The sequence below is a fragment of the Acomys russatus genome, chromosome 15, assembly GCF_903995435.1.
Source record: "Acomys russatus chromosome 15, mAcoRus1.1, whole genome shotgun sequence".
Taxonomy (NCBI): Eukaryota; Metazoa; Chordata; class Mammalia; order Rodentia; family Muridae; genus Acomys; species Acomys russatus.
Genome location: NC_067151.1, coordinates 66,790,703 through 66,805,987, shown reverse-complemented (window position 1 = coordinate 66,805,987; position 15,285 = coordinate 66,790,703). Strand labels below are relative to the sequence as shown.

The following is a 15,285-nucleotide window of genomic DNA, read 5'->3' as shown; positions in this document are numbered from 1 at the left end:
AACAAAAACCAAACAAAGTCAACCCCTTAAGCAACCCATATTTAGAAATGAAACCACCTGTACAGACCATCGGAGAGGCAGAGAAAAGCAAAGCACTTTTGTGTGCCAACCAACACCAAGTAAGGCAGAGGAAGTACTACGACCTCACACCCCTAAGGCCTAAAGAAAAGAGCAGGGTAAATTATGCCTCACTACGACATCATTTTTATTTTTATGTTGATAGTTTGAAGCTAGAATACATTTTCGGAATAAAATTATTTTTACTGAATATACTTCTCATACTAATTAAAAATTTACTAGCCCGGCGTGGTGGCGTACACCTTTAATCCCAGCACTCGGGAGGCAGAGGCCGGCAGATCTCTGTGAGTTCAAGGCCAGCCTGGTCTACAAAGTGAGTCCAGGACAGCCAAGGCTACACAGAGAGACCCTGTCTTGAAAAACAAAACAAACAAAAAAAATTTACTGCTGAGTTTTGAAGAGGACAAAACTTAACCTAAAACCAAGAGAAAAACTAAACACCAAATTCTAACACAGTTCTTCTGTTTGCCACAAGTGGAAGGCCTACGGCATCAAAGCAGCAAGTCTCTCAACATTCATTCAAGCTAGCTTACTTTGTGTTTTGTAGACACACAAAGGTGCATCTAAAGGAAGGAGGGTGAGAGATCAGTCTGCACACGTGCAAGGGCCAGGCGCCGCTGTAAAATTCTTATGGTCTGCTAAGATGCATCTAATTCCTGTAATGTTCCTGACAAAACCCGGCAACACCCTGTGCCTGTGCCTGTAAAGAGCTACAGACGCTCGGGGACTCTCAGGGTACTGGCAGATTTTCATGCTCCATCTTGCCTAAGCTGTCTGTCCTCTGTATAACTTGATACAGAGTATTAGATGGGCCTGGGGCGGAGAGATTCAGAGGCTCTCGAGCAGGCTAGGATCCTTGTAGGACAGGCGAAGCAGCTGTGTGCCCAGCACCCCAGTGTCCCTTCCTGTTAGAAGTCACCAGGTATTGCAGAAGGCAGGGGCTAAGGCAAAAGCAACCTGGGCAAACAGTTGCAATTGGACCAAATTGCAAATTGGTCTCAGTCACAGAACGGAGCAAAAGCTACGTACACAACACCTGGTACAAAACTGACTGCATCCTCAATACCAAATAGTTCTAATACAACTTTGATCCTACCTAAACTCTAGCACACAAATGAAATCAAGATCCTAAGCATTTGTAATGCTTTCTAGTAATTTCTACAAGAAACCCTTGTGCCTCTTTTGAAACTGCTGAATATCACTTATCCCAGGTATCATCACATCTTAACAAGGACTGTAATTTAAGATGAGTACTCTCAAGCTGAATATAGCAGCCCACGCCTTTAATCCCAGCACTCATGAGGCAGAGGCAGGCCTGTCCTACAGTAAGCTCAAGGACAGCCAGTACAATTACACAGAGAAACCTTGTCTTGAAAAACCAAAATAAATGGATAAATTAAATTAAATGAGTACTCTCCTTAATAACATAAACTAAGGACTCAACTTAGAACACAAACAAAACTGATCTGGGCAGAAGACACCCAGCTTTTTATGTTCTCCCATTCAAAACCCTTTCTGAGAACTGTGATAAAGTGTTCTCTAATTGAATAAACTGCAGAAGGAAAGCCTAACCAAAGTATTCCTGTTCACATACTCTTCAGGGAAAAGGAAAAAAGATTCCAACTGGAATGACTAACCGACACTGTCAACAATGCATTACTCACCTGAGCGACAAGAAAGAACCTGGAGTAGGAAAGAAACTTTCAGGGAACAAAACCTTCCCAGTCTTCAAAGCACACAGTGTAAAGCAGGCCACACTGACCAGTCCATGCCCAGGGAGGATTGAGTAGGGGGGAAAGAGAAAAGGCGATACTGGGCAGGTGGGCTGAGCACAGACACACAGTCTTTCTTGTATTGATAAAGAGCCTTTTGAACAAAGAGATTCAGGAGTCCCCACCTGTTTTCATGGCACGCCTTACTACTGTACTTATGGACTGACGTGCCTTACTACTGTAAAGGCTGACGTGCCTTACTGCAGTACTTAAAGACTGACGTGCCTTGCTACTGTACTTATAGACTGATGTCCCTTACTACCGTACTTACAGACTGACGTGTCTTACTACTGTAAAGACTGACCTGCCTTACGACCATACTTAGAGACTGACGTGCCTTACTACTGCACTTATAGACTGTGCAATGTATATAAATGACAGCCTAGTGTAATAATGGTTGCAGACATTACCTGGAATCCATCAAAACTCCTAAATGCCAGCTCTGTCACTCTTCTGCTTGTAGCCCTGGGTAAGCTCTTTAGCCTCTTTGTCACTCTGGCAGGGACCTCATGTGACATTCACTGCAACATTCTTAGAACCTTCCACAGTGCCTCAACAACGGCAGTGACTAGGTTGAATGGGTCCATCCCTAAGCGTGTAAGGGTATCTACCTTAGGGGACTGCTGTACTATCGAGCAGTAGCACGGCCTTCCTTCTATTCTCCAGCCAGGTCGGAAGTTATGACAGAGACTCCAGCAGAGAACAGAACGGAGCAGAGGCCCTGAAGCCGAGAAGCCGGAAGGGAAAATACCCGGTCACGAAGCTCGGCAAATGCAGTCTTGTTAGATGAACTTAGGAACAGTGTCAGGACCTTACAGGAGAAATATAAAAATGACAATTAAGAAAATGGTCTTGTTTTGTTTTCTGTGTTTTTGTGTTTTGGTTTCGTTTTTTCGAGACAGGGTTTCTCTGTGTAGCCCTGGACTCACTTTGAAGACCAGGCTGGCCTCGAACTCAACAAAGATCATCTGTCTCTGCCTCCCGTGAGCAGTGAGATTACAGGCGTGCATCACCAGCTCAGAAAATGTTATTCTGAATCCGTGAGCATCTGTCAACATGTAGATAAACCATGGCCAAAAAGAAAAGAAATGGGGCTGAGAAAAAGCACTATCTTAGTGTGTCTAAAGCCAAGAACAAGCATCTAGTCTGTTAGTAAAGACATTAAACCACAGCACAGCACTCACTTCTCTCTTTAGGTGAGAGCACGTATGAAATTTATTCTTAACTGCTGACATGAAAGCCAGAAAGAGTTGAATTTAAGACTTACCTCCTCCCTTTAGCCCCCAAACACATTACAAACAGCTTGCTAACCCAAGCAGCCATCCCACTTGCAAGGGAAAAACTATTTCATTTTTAAAACTGAGTCAGAAAGACTATGCATTTAAATTCAAACTCCAAAGGAATCCTTCCCTTTGAATACAAAGAACGAAGTCTCAAAAGAAGGCAGCGCTAATCACTTCTTGTACTGCACTCTGAGCACGACAGCTCTAAGTGCACAGCCAGTGTTTAAGTGCACAGAAAGCCGATCTAGAACTGAAACAGCTTGTGGTTAGACCTCATCATAGTGTGCTCTTTAACTTTCCATTCCACTTCCCAGGCATCTGACCTGCATTTTTAACCACGACCTACCTCCTCCTAAGCAATACGACACGGCAGAAGAGGAGGACACCGAGACGGGCCGAGCTCTATATTGCCCACTCGGGGCAGACAAACCAGTGACAAGTTCAGTTCTCGATTCAGCACTGGCTGAGACCTGCTGGCTGCAGTCTGTTTCCCCGGAGACTCCCACCAGGGCAACCTTCCCAAGAAAGCTAGCTCACAGCAACCCAGCCAGGGTTCCCACCACTCTAACCCACTTGAAAACACGCACATTACTCTCTTTCCCTTTCCACAACAGTAACTGCTACATTGTATTTCTCCTCAAGTCCCTCAGGAGTCATTAGGGGAAGTCTCCACCTCACCTTCCATCGCTGCATGGAGCGCCCGCTTCCATCGCTGCATGGAGCGCCCGCCGCATGAACTGACTCCTCACTTGGTATTTAGTATTCATGATTTTGCATTAACAGTTACCTCTTCTGCAAATATCTAATACTCACAACTAATTATTAACTTCTTTGTTCATGTGTATACCAGTGCACGCTATGTGCAGGGACAGACACACACGTGGGCACACATGTGTTTATGGATGTAGAGACCCCAGGACTACATCCGGTGCCCTCTCACCTTTACTTCTTTACTGTGTGTCCACTTACAGTTTGCTTACTTATTTGAGGGCCTCACGGGCTGGAACTCGCCTGTGTGTTGGTCCGGCCGGCCAGTGAGACCCAGTGGTCTGCTCGTCCCCGGGTGAGGGACTTGCAGTCCTTGCGTCATCGCCACCACAGCAGCACTGAGGATCAAGCGCAGCCCCTCACACTAGTGACTGGCAAGCACCAAGCTGGCTCCAAACCACAATTACTTACTTCTTGGTGTGTGTAACTCTGTACCAGAGGCCTAACTTTTCAGACAGCAAATACAGAAGAAGTGTTTGTTGTTAACTACCAGCTTGGACAAGGAATTCCAACTTTCTAGTCTTTGTGTTCCTCAACTAGAAAATGAATGTAACATGTAAAACTCCTTCAGGTCTAAAACGAACTATGAGCCGGGTGTGGTGGCGCACGCCTTTAATCCCAGCACTTGGGAGGCAGAGGCAGGCGGATCGCTGTGAGTTCGAGGCCAGCCTAGACTACAAAGGGAGTCCAGGACAGCCAAGGCTACACTGAGAAGCCCTGTCTCGAAAAACCAAAATAAATAAATAAATAAAATAAAACGAACTACGATGCTATGTATGCTATATAGTCTGCATTTGCTTCTCATATTTCACACGTGTGTGTGTGTGTGTCTAACCAAGTCCTATTTAACCCAGAATGTTGATTCCTGCGAGCCCTAGCCTCCCACTCTTCTTAGCATCACTGTGGCTCACCTGCCCAGAGCCCAGTAGACAGCGTGCTCAGGAGACAGGAAGGTATCATCTTCACCAGTTAGCAAACATGAGGAAATTTACACAATATTAATTTTCATGAACAAGCACATTATTAAAAAATTATAAAGATTATATAAAAAGAAGAAATCGTAAGTTGTTAAAATGAGAGGCTACTTTATGCCAAACAAATACAAATTTGTCTAATTTTCAACTTCTACTTTCAGAATTCTGAGAGTAGTTCTGGGAAGCCTCTGTGGCCAGTAGCCAGCAGTAACCAAGGGTCACGGACATCAGAGTCTTGTGCCCTAGTGATGGAACTCAAAGGAAAGGACAGGCTTAAGGCCAAGTGCGCTACCCCAGTGCAAAGGAGACGGAAGCCAGTGCTCAGAGAGGCCTTTAACAGCAAACAAGCCTCGCTGCCTGAACTACACGGCTGTCAGTATCCGGCATTCCCACTGTCTGTGCCGCAGTTCCTCCAAGCAGACCAGCTCCACATAGCATCAAGTTTTACCAGCACCACGGCCCCAGGGCAGAAAGGCCCCTTCCTTTGGTGTTAGTGGCTAATGATTCAAAAGGCACAAACAGTGGACTTAAAACAACAACAACACCAAACCTACTGCTCAACACTAAATTGACCTTTTCGGCCATGTTTTACATATGATGCTACCCAACTGATGTCAGCAGGCGGCCAAGTGAGGAGTCAGCTCATGCCGTGGGCGCTCCATGCAGCGATGGAAGGTGAGGTGAAGACTTCCCCTAATGACTCCTGAGGGACTTGAAGAGAAATACAATGTAGCAGTTACTGTTGTGGAAAGGGAGAGAGAGTAATGTGCGTGTTTTCAAATGGGTTAGAGCAGTGGGAACCCTGGCTGGGTTGCTCTGAGGTAGTTCATTTACAAAGCGTACACAGAACCCTACACCAGGTTTTGAAGAGCTGGGGAAAGATGCTCCTGCCCTCAGTTCTATGCTACAGCACCTGCTCCCTCTGCTGCTTTGCTCTTTCCCTGACTTCAGTATCTTCCTCAGCAACCTAGGAATATTCTGGGAACCACAAAGTCCTGGAGCAGTCTGGGGCTGGAGCTTCTTTGCTCTTCCCTCCCCAAATCCTTAATGAAGCAATTTCTCCAAGTCCAGATCTCCCTTATGGAGCCGAGAGGGACACGGACACACAAAGGGCACAGAGACACACAAAGGGTGGAGGGGGCATGGAGACACAAAGGGTGGAGGGGGCACGGAGACACAAAGGGTGGTGGCGTTTATAGGACATGTGAACCTATTAAACTGAACACAATCAATTACATGTACACAGTCACATCAAAAGGTTTTATCAAAGGCTTCTTGGCCAGAGCTAAGCACGTTATCAATTGAGCTAATTTTTAGTGTCTTGCTTCTGAAGATTTTAAAGCCACCCTGCATAATCCCTTACAACCTTCTCAATACCCGATACATGCAATCCAAAACAGACATTCCATCAAAGTCTGACCTAATGATAACTGTAAAGAAAAAAACTCAGAAGTACATTTCAGAGATACAACTGGATTTCTGTCTGTATCTACTTCAAAAACTTCATGATGTTGTGCTTCAAAACCCCAAGAAGAAATTAAACTTCATGTTAAACATATAAATTTAAATAAATAAAATTACTAAACTAGGCGTGGTGGCACACGCCTTTAATCCAGCACTGGAGAGGCAGAGACAGGCAGATCACTGTGAGTTCGAGGCCAGCCTGGTCTACAAAGTGAGTCCAGGACAGCCAAGGCTACACAGAGAAACCCTGTCTCAAAAAACCAAAAAAAAAAAAAATCACTAATATTGGACTTTTAAAAATCTACATATTAACAATTTATACAGTTTACCTTAATATTTCACTCTTACATGAGGGTAGAGCAAATCACTGAGGCCCAAACAATATTATATATTAGGTAGGACTCCACACGGCAGAACTTATATGCTTTTGAAGCTTTTAAAAAACGATCATCCAGCCGGGCGTGGTGGCGCACGCCTTTAATCCCAGCACTCGGGAGGCAGAGGCAGGCGGATCGCTGTGAGTTTGAGGCCAGCCTGGTCTACAAAGTGAGTCCAGGATGGCCAAGGCTACACAGAGAAACCCTGTCTCGAAAAACCAAAAAATAAAATAAAATAAATAAAGAAAAAATCATCTATAGCTTTTGAAATATCCTACCCTCCTGGGGTGGAAAAGGGCAGGCAATAGTGGTGCACTCTTTCAATCGCACCACTCTAGAGGCAGAGGAAGTGTGATCCTAGTTTGAGACCAGCCTTGTCTATAGGAGAGGCAGGGTTACACAGAGAAACCCTGTCTCAAAACACTAAAAAGAAAAGGAAGTGTAGACAGGGGTGGTAATCCCCACAGTGGACAGGCTGAGCCAGGAAGATGGTTCTAGGCAGGCTGGTGTGAGCTAGTGAGACCCTACCTACAAAGGAGGTGAGAAGCCGAAGGCGGAGGCAGGGTTCAAAGTGCACGTACACACGTACGTGTACACACACACACACACACACACACAAGAACTGTGTGCACCACAATCTCTTCTTTAGAGGCCAAAACTTCCTGGTTCTCAACAACGTTTACTAAGTAATCAGAGAGGATGGGGGTTTTGTTTTGTTTTGGTGTGTGTGTGTGCGCGCGTGCGTGCACGAAGGAGTAAAGGGGAGAGGACAAGGGGAAGGAGGGAAGGGAGAGGGGAGGGAGAGAAAGGAGAGAGAGAAAGAGAAGGAAAGAAGGGAGGGGGAAGAGAGAGAGGGAGGGAGAGGGAGGGAGGGAGGGAGGGAGGGAGAGGGAGGGAGGGAGGGAGAGAGAATGCATTTTAATATCCATCTCTAGTGAGGATGTTGAGACCTGAGGACAAAAGCAGAATTTGATAGCCAGTAAAGTGAGTCTGGCCACAGGAGCCCAGAGGATCAGAAGCCACCAGGATCAATTCCCAGGAGTTTCCCCACTGGGATGCTGTCACCTATCGATTCCTGCTTCCACTCCCTGTGGGGAGTTAGCCCCAGGGTACTTTACCGACTTTTTTTTTTTTTTTTTTACCGACATTTTTAACAGTAAAGCAAGAGCTCACTAACACAATGGGTAACTCATGCTTTCTAATTTGCTACCCGACCACTGGCTCACTAGTAACAACTAACAGTTACGCGAAATGTCAGCCTGATATTAATTCCTGAGGAAGACCCGCAAGGATAACAAAAATAAAGGAGACTATGTATCTGTCCTTAAGGCACTTACAGTGCTTGCAGAGGTGCACGAATGGCACAAACCAGCCAAAACACGACACAGACAGAACACATCAGCAGTGGGGTGGGCAACCGTACCCACTGGGGACAAAATAACAAGATTTCTTTGAAAGATTAAACACTAAAGTTCAAAGGTTAGGTAGGCTCTCTTCCGCAGTAGAAAGGGGAAATAAGCCTAAAGAGTAAGCGACGGCTATATTTGTAAAGTATTTTAAAGACTGCAAGACATCTAAAACAAGTATGACAAAATATTAATAGTCTTTAAATTTGAGTTGTGAGCTCAAATTACCTGTTGGAGCTTCTTCTCTAAAATTTTTTATGTTTAAAATACCTCATCGGGTAAAATTGAAAACCTGAAAGGCAGTGGTGGTACACACCTTTAGTCTCAGCCTCGGGAGGTAGAGCTAGGTGGATCTGTGCGAGTTCGAGGCTAGGCTGGTCTACAGAGCAACTTCCAGGACAGCCAGGTCTACACAGAGAGATCCTGTCTCAAAAAGCAAAACAAAACAACAACAAAGTGAAAAGGAAGGGCTAGATAGCTGAGAAACCGACGGCCCTTGCCTCCCACGCAAAGGGGCCTGGGGTTGGCGCCCAGCACCAGAGGAAAACCAGGAGTAAGCAACACCAGAAGCTGGACAGCTCCCCAACCTTCCAAGGCCACGGCTCTCAGCCTCCTAACGCTGCGGCCCTTTAACACAGCTCCTCACGGTGTGCTGACCCCACCCATAAAATTATTTTGTCGCTACTTCAGAACTGTAATTGTTACTGTTAAGAACTGCAATTAAATATCTGATATGCCACCCCTGTTAAGGTCTGTTCGACAACCGCCCCGCCCCTGCCCCCCGGGGGAAAAAAAAGGATGTGACCCACATTGAGAGCCACTGTTTTAAGGGAACATGTGACTGGCTTCATTTTAGGCGGCAGAGCCTCATATACTTTACACAGAAGTGTCTAGAACAGGGTGAAGGAGTGGTTGACAATCCGAGTAAAAATGAAGTTTTTATTGCCATATCAGATAGCTGAGGGCAGTGAGAACCACCTTCCTAAATAACTTAAATGCCAGTGGAGCCAAGTCATCTTCCCCAAAACAAAGCAAAGGAAACTTCCAGCTCCAGAGGAATCCAGACAAGGACTGACTGTGAGCAGCTCTTCTGTGCCTGTTCTCCCCCTCCTCCAACACTCACAAACAAAAACAAAATGTACCCTTGCCCACTTGAGAAAGAATCAAGAATTGGCAGCACTTCTCAAGTGGACAGCTTCCAAACCAAAGTACTTCTCTGGGGGAAGACGTTGACACAGCTCAGAAAACAAAAAGAAATCGCTAGTCGGTCAGAAGGTACCCATCCTTCCGCACTCCACTCCCCCCAACACCCCCCCCCCTCCCCGTGTCTTAACTTCCCCAGGGGAACCAGGAAATTGAAAAACGTTCCCTGGCTGGTCCTGCTCTTCGGACAAGCACACAAACTCTCACATTAGAGCCAACTGCCTCCCACAAGCGAAAGGAAGAGTTCGAATCTCAATATAGTGTCTGCTTGCCTGTCTGCTTTGGTTTGAGTTGCTTTTTGAGGCCAAGTCTCATCCCTTACAGCGTCCATCACACTTACTCCATCTGTAACTTACTGCCTGGGTTACAGGGTAAAACTCCAGACCTGCCTGGGTTACAGGGTAGAACTCCATCTCAATAAATAAATGGACAGATGGATGGGCGGGTTGGTGGGTGGACAGACAGACTGACAGGGGATAAAACTCCACATGATGTAGCCTTGCCCTATCTTGTTTGCCAGCCCTAATTTCTTAGATACCACATGAAACAATCTGTTAAGTTTTTTTACTCAACCTATATTCTTAGCCTAGAGTGTGCTGCTCTCAGGGTGCTATCGGCTGCGCTCAAGGCAGAACTGACCTGTGGCCTGCACCCGCTCTCTACCCCGTACCTTCCCTTACAGCGTCCACCACACTTCACTCCATCTGTAACTTACTGTCTTTCAGCCAGACAACTGTGCTCAGCCTTGCTGACACTGCGGCCCTTTAACACAATCCCTCGTGCTGTGGTGACCCCCAACCACAAAATTATTTTGTTGCTACTTCACACTGTAATTTTGCTCCTGTTATGGATGGTAATGTTTGGGGTTGCAACCCACAGGTTGAGAACTGCTGAATTAGACCCCGTTTCCATCTCTCTAGTGGCTAGGACAGCAGTTCTAAGATGGGAGATAGCCAACAGACACTGCATGGGGCAGAAGAACAGAAAACAGAACCAAACACACAGGAAAGGATAAGAGCTAACTGGGATGGCCTGCAGGAGAGACGCTAACTCTCAGCTTCAGTGCCAGGCTTTACCATGCCACGTCCTCTACACCCGTCCTCACACGAGAGCTACTGCATCTTGGCTGACAACCGTCACCCACTGACTCTTGGTCTCCCCAACCTTAGGCTCTTAGCTCTGACAACCAAACCCACTGTCATCTGGACAGGTGCCACGGGAAATCTAATATATCCCAAACTAAACTCATCACATTTTCCTTAAAAATACGGCAATCTGAGGCTACAGAGATGGCTAAGCATTTAAGAGCACTTGCTGCTCTTTCGGAGAAGCAGGGTTCAGGACCCAGCACCCACATCATATGGCTCAAAACCACCTTTAATTAGTTTTCGGGAACCTGGCCCCCTAACCTGGCCAAGAGGCATACACATGGTGCACACACATATGTGCAGCCTCTCAAATACACATAAAATGTTTAAAAATTAAAAATAAGAAAATCTTCATGTCCTATCTCAGCCAATGTCTCCCACAGCGCAGGCCTGCCTGGCCCAGCCTGACTCAGGGCCCTGTGTCTCTCCTGCCTGGCCCTGTCTGACTCAGCGCCCTGTGCCTCTCCTGCCTGGTCCTCACAGGTTCAACTCCTCACTATCTCATTTCCACTCTTCTCTGTGCTCCACCCTACTCAGGCCGCACCACTTTACCGACTCCAGACCTCTCTCTTCCCTTCAAAGCAAGCCAATTTTGTCATACCGTCGTATTATATTTTAATAAAACATCTTCAAGGTCTTCCTAGACCCTATTTTCCATCTTTTTGTTTTGGTTTTTGGTTTTTTAAGACAGGGTCTCTCTGTGTAGCCTTGGCTGTCCTGGACTCACTTTGTAGAGCAGGCTGGCCTCGAACTCACAGAGATCCGCCTGCCTCTGCCTCCCGAGTGCTGGGATTAAAGGCGTGCACCACCACGCCTGGCTTCTTTTCCATCTCTTAACACATCAATTTATTGGCCTAGCTTTTTAAGACTCCCTCTTCCCCAAAACAATCCTCATTTTGGCACCACTCGGGTCGTCTAATCAATGTCTCTACAAGGTTTTGAATACTGTCCTGTTTCCAGGATTTTGCTTGGTCCCTCTGATTTCTTGGAGGCTTGTTTGTTTATTTTTTCATTACTGGTATCTACTTTTTTGTTGTTGTTGTTGTTTTGTTTTTTTCAAGACAGGGTTTCTCTGTGTATCCTTGACTGTCCTGGACTCATTCTGTAGACCAGGCTGGCCTCAAACTCACAGCGATCCCCCTGCCTCTGCCTCCCAAGTGCTGGTATTACAGGCGTGTGTCACCAGGCCCGGCTGCTTTGCTTTTGTTTTTGTTTTTGATGACATTGTGCAGCGCTGCTAAAGCTGATCTGGGACCCACAGGCTTTGATGGTCAGCCTCTCAGGCACTAGGGTTTGGGATTACAGGTGTGTGTTACTATACCGGACTTTCCTAAAGCGCTTTTTAAAAAACACCTGAATTGCTGCAATTCCTTGTGATTTCTTTTATAATTACCAGAGCATTCCTCTCCTAAAGTGTCCATGGAATAAGGCCTGGACTATGCAATTAATAATATACTTTCAATTTAAAAATCGTGTCTGGCAGGCATGTAAACAGAGGCTCACCAGGAAACCATTCCATTCTTATTCCATGCAACTGAACCCAGAATTCTTAAAAGACACAAAACTGTCATTTCCACCCCTGGATCCTCAAGCACTCAGCATAGAACTGAACTCATAGCAGGTCCCTAAAAACAACAAGTTTAATTAATTGCTCTTACCCCAAACTAATTATTAGAAGAAATTAAAGGATAAGACATAACTAAACAGGTGGTGCACACCTTTTATCCCAGCTCTCGGGAGGCAGAGGCAGGCAGATCACTGTGAGTTCGAGGCCAGCCTGGTCTACAAAGTGAGTCCAGGACAGCCAAGATAACACAGAAAAACCCGTCTCGGAAAAAAGAAAAAGAAAAAAGCCATGTAACTAAACAATGCAGTTGAAAATAATCTCAATCTGGCTACATATGATAAAATTCCTACCTTTTGTCTCGGGTTTCCAACTCAAATATAACCACCTGTCTTGAGGTAGATAATAACAGGTGCTCACGACATCAGTCACAACTCTGTAAAGACTACAGGGAGGTGAGGGTCAGGGAGGTGAGGGCTGCCAGAGGTGAGGGTGGCCAGTCCACTACAGAACAGCTGTGTGCTTTTGTCTACTGTTTACATGTGGAGACTTCTCACCTCTCCCCCTTTTAATTAGTCATAGTGTCAAAGAATTTCCCTTTAGGATATCTGCAGAAGATTTTTCAGTACCCAAGCCCTTTAAGAAAGCCACCTTGGTCTCTAACAATGCAGTATAACGCAGTGAGATTCCCCTAAATACTGTGAATGAAGGAAGAGCCATTCCAGCGAAAACACCGACATGATCTACCAACTGTTCTATGCTGAGGGAAGCAGCCTGAGAGGCCACATTCGACCTACACAATTTTTCAAATAGCCTACGTTAAGACTCTTAATATAGTTTAAATTTAATTACCCATAAATGAACTATTAATTTTGTGGATTTCTAAAGGCAAATATTAAAGCCAAAATTATAGGCTTAGAAATATAAATTCAACATCAGTGTAACCCCCAAAATACTAAGTCTGGCTTTAAAGATAATACATTTTAAAACTAATAAATTTCTTCCTAAAGTGTTGAATTCTGAGGCCAGTGCTCTGTACATTAGTAGGGCTAATGCCCTGGAAACAGAATGTCATCCTTACCACAAGCCGTTGAGCAGAAGCCCGCCATAGTCTTGCGATTTCTCCACAGGCTGGTGCACTATGAGACAGGGACAAGCAGAGCTCAGACAGCAAGGTATGCAAACACAGAAGCTTCTGGACCAAACCTTATGTCTATCAGCTGTATCTCTTTGGGCCAGGGTGGTACAGAAAAGAAGCAGAAGCGTCACAATGTACCGGTTCCTGCCTGACTCCTAGTCCCTGAGTCCTGGACCGAAGGGCTCAATACTCCTCATTAAATCCGTCCTTTGTTTGAGGCCTACAATGACTCTATTGACCCTTCTATCCGCATCCAACAGTCTGGCCTCTGAGTCCCTTCCACCCTCCTACTCCCCATGACTTGACCAACCCACATTGTCTCCAGTCACTCTCACACATAACTTAGTCATTCATACATACCACCATGGCACACTGTACATTCTATACTTTATTAGGAAAATGCTTTTTGTTTGGGTTTTCAAGACCGAGTTTCACCTATCTCAGGCTGGCTTTGGATTGACTACACGGCCAAGGAAGGGTGCCCTTAACGTCTGCTCCTCCTGCCTCTTCCTCCCAAGCGCAGGGATGACCTGCATCGCCACAGCCAGCCTGTGACGCGCTGGGCACAGAATCTGGGCATTCTTGCACGCTAGGCAAGCAACCCCAGCCCCTCAGAAAGTCTTTTTCTTCTATTCCTAACGCAGAGAACATTTTTCACTGACTTCAATGTACACACTGATAGGTAATGACAGAGAAGTGACCCGGGCAAGGTCAGGGTAAAAAGAAGCACCGAAGTCCCTCTAATCTCACAGCCCATAGTTTATGAGTAGTCCACAACCCATCCCAGTCCATGTCAAAGCATACTAACTCAGAAGCCTCCTCCTGCTTAATCTCATGGATTGCTTCTTCTTGCTCTGTCCCCAGCATCCCTTGTCCTGCTCCGTGTCCCGCGTGTTACCTCCCTACTCCTCGTCCCCTACTCCAAGGGAAAAGACACTTGTTTCACATCTATCTGCCTGTCTTCAGGCCGCCCCCTGGAGCCGAGGGGCTGCTTTAACCACAGGAGTGCTCAGTCACTACTCAGCAAGAACTTTCTAAGGCCCTCTCTTCTATTATCTTAAGAAGTCAACCAAATTCAGAAATTCATGGTAAAACTGCCTTGCACAAAATTTGAATTGTCTAGATTTATCGGGCGCTAAGATTCCAGTCTGTTATTCCATGGCCCTCAGGGTCCATAGGAGACACACTGCTGGTATCACGTTTTCAAGGACTGCCTTTTCCCTTTGGGAGGTACGTGTTTGAGGTAAAAAGGATCCCCCACCTCCCTGTCCCTCTCCCCCCAGTCTCAGCCAGCACCATTACAATACTTGAGGCATCTGAGTGCTCAGAACCTTAACACACAGTATAATGCTCCCATAACAAAGTAAAGATTTATTTTTGATATTGACTTGTTCCATCATAACTCACTTGGTTGCATACAATGTACCTCAAATTTCTAAAAAGCTTTCTAAGAACAGAGGTATTGGGCTGCCTGTTCTACACTCGTTCCTAGCTCTGTTCAAACTCTTCACTCCCCACGCAGTCTAACACGGGGAAGCTAGCGACGAGTAGAAATCACCCATGTGTCATAGCTGCTATTGGCACCAGCCAGCTCACACAACAGTCAAGACTCCAAGAGGATTATGTGTGATTTTTAAATCCAATTTTGACTACAACTGAGGCATTTTTCCCACTAATAGGTAGAAGAAGATAGGGGAAGGAAAAAAGAGATAAAACAATTATTACTTCAAGAACACTTCTAAGTTAGTGACACAACTCCACCACAGCACACCTGGACTGGCCTAACACAGCATCAGAGTCCACTGCTGTTCTCCTGCCTTATACAACACACCAACCTTTTGCTTTGGCACGTTTTGCTTACCTCTCCTCTCCCCCGGCCCACAGAGGAAGTCCCTGATAATTAATGAAAGGGATAAGACAAATCTAACCACCAAAAATAAATTAATAGTAGTTTGGAAACTACCTTCCATCTTTACTTGTGGCTTAAATGTGTAATGTCCAAAGCAGACGCGTATTCAATCCTAAATTATTCACGTTAATGGATAATGGTTGGCAGAAAGGTGCTGATAATCCAAAATGAGATGGAAAATCGAAAAAAAAAATCTATTTT

At 45.6% G+C, this 15,285-nt stretch overlaps 1 protein-coding gene across 1 annotated transcript in view; it reads right to left on the bottom strand.

Annotated features, from left to right (window-relative positions):
- Otud7b (OTU deubiquitinase 7B) overlaps positions 1-13,397 on the bottom strand; it is a 50,191-nt gene extending 36,794 nt beyond the window's left edge. Inside the window, exon 1 of the mRNA XM_051157724.1 lies at positions 13,119-13,397. The gene's annotated coding sequence lies outside the window, so the exon portion shown is untranslated. The remainder of the gene's footprint in view (positions 1-13,118) is intronic.
- Between the last annotated feature and the right edge of the window lie 1,888 nt (positions 13,398-15,285).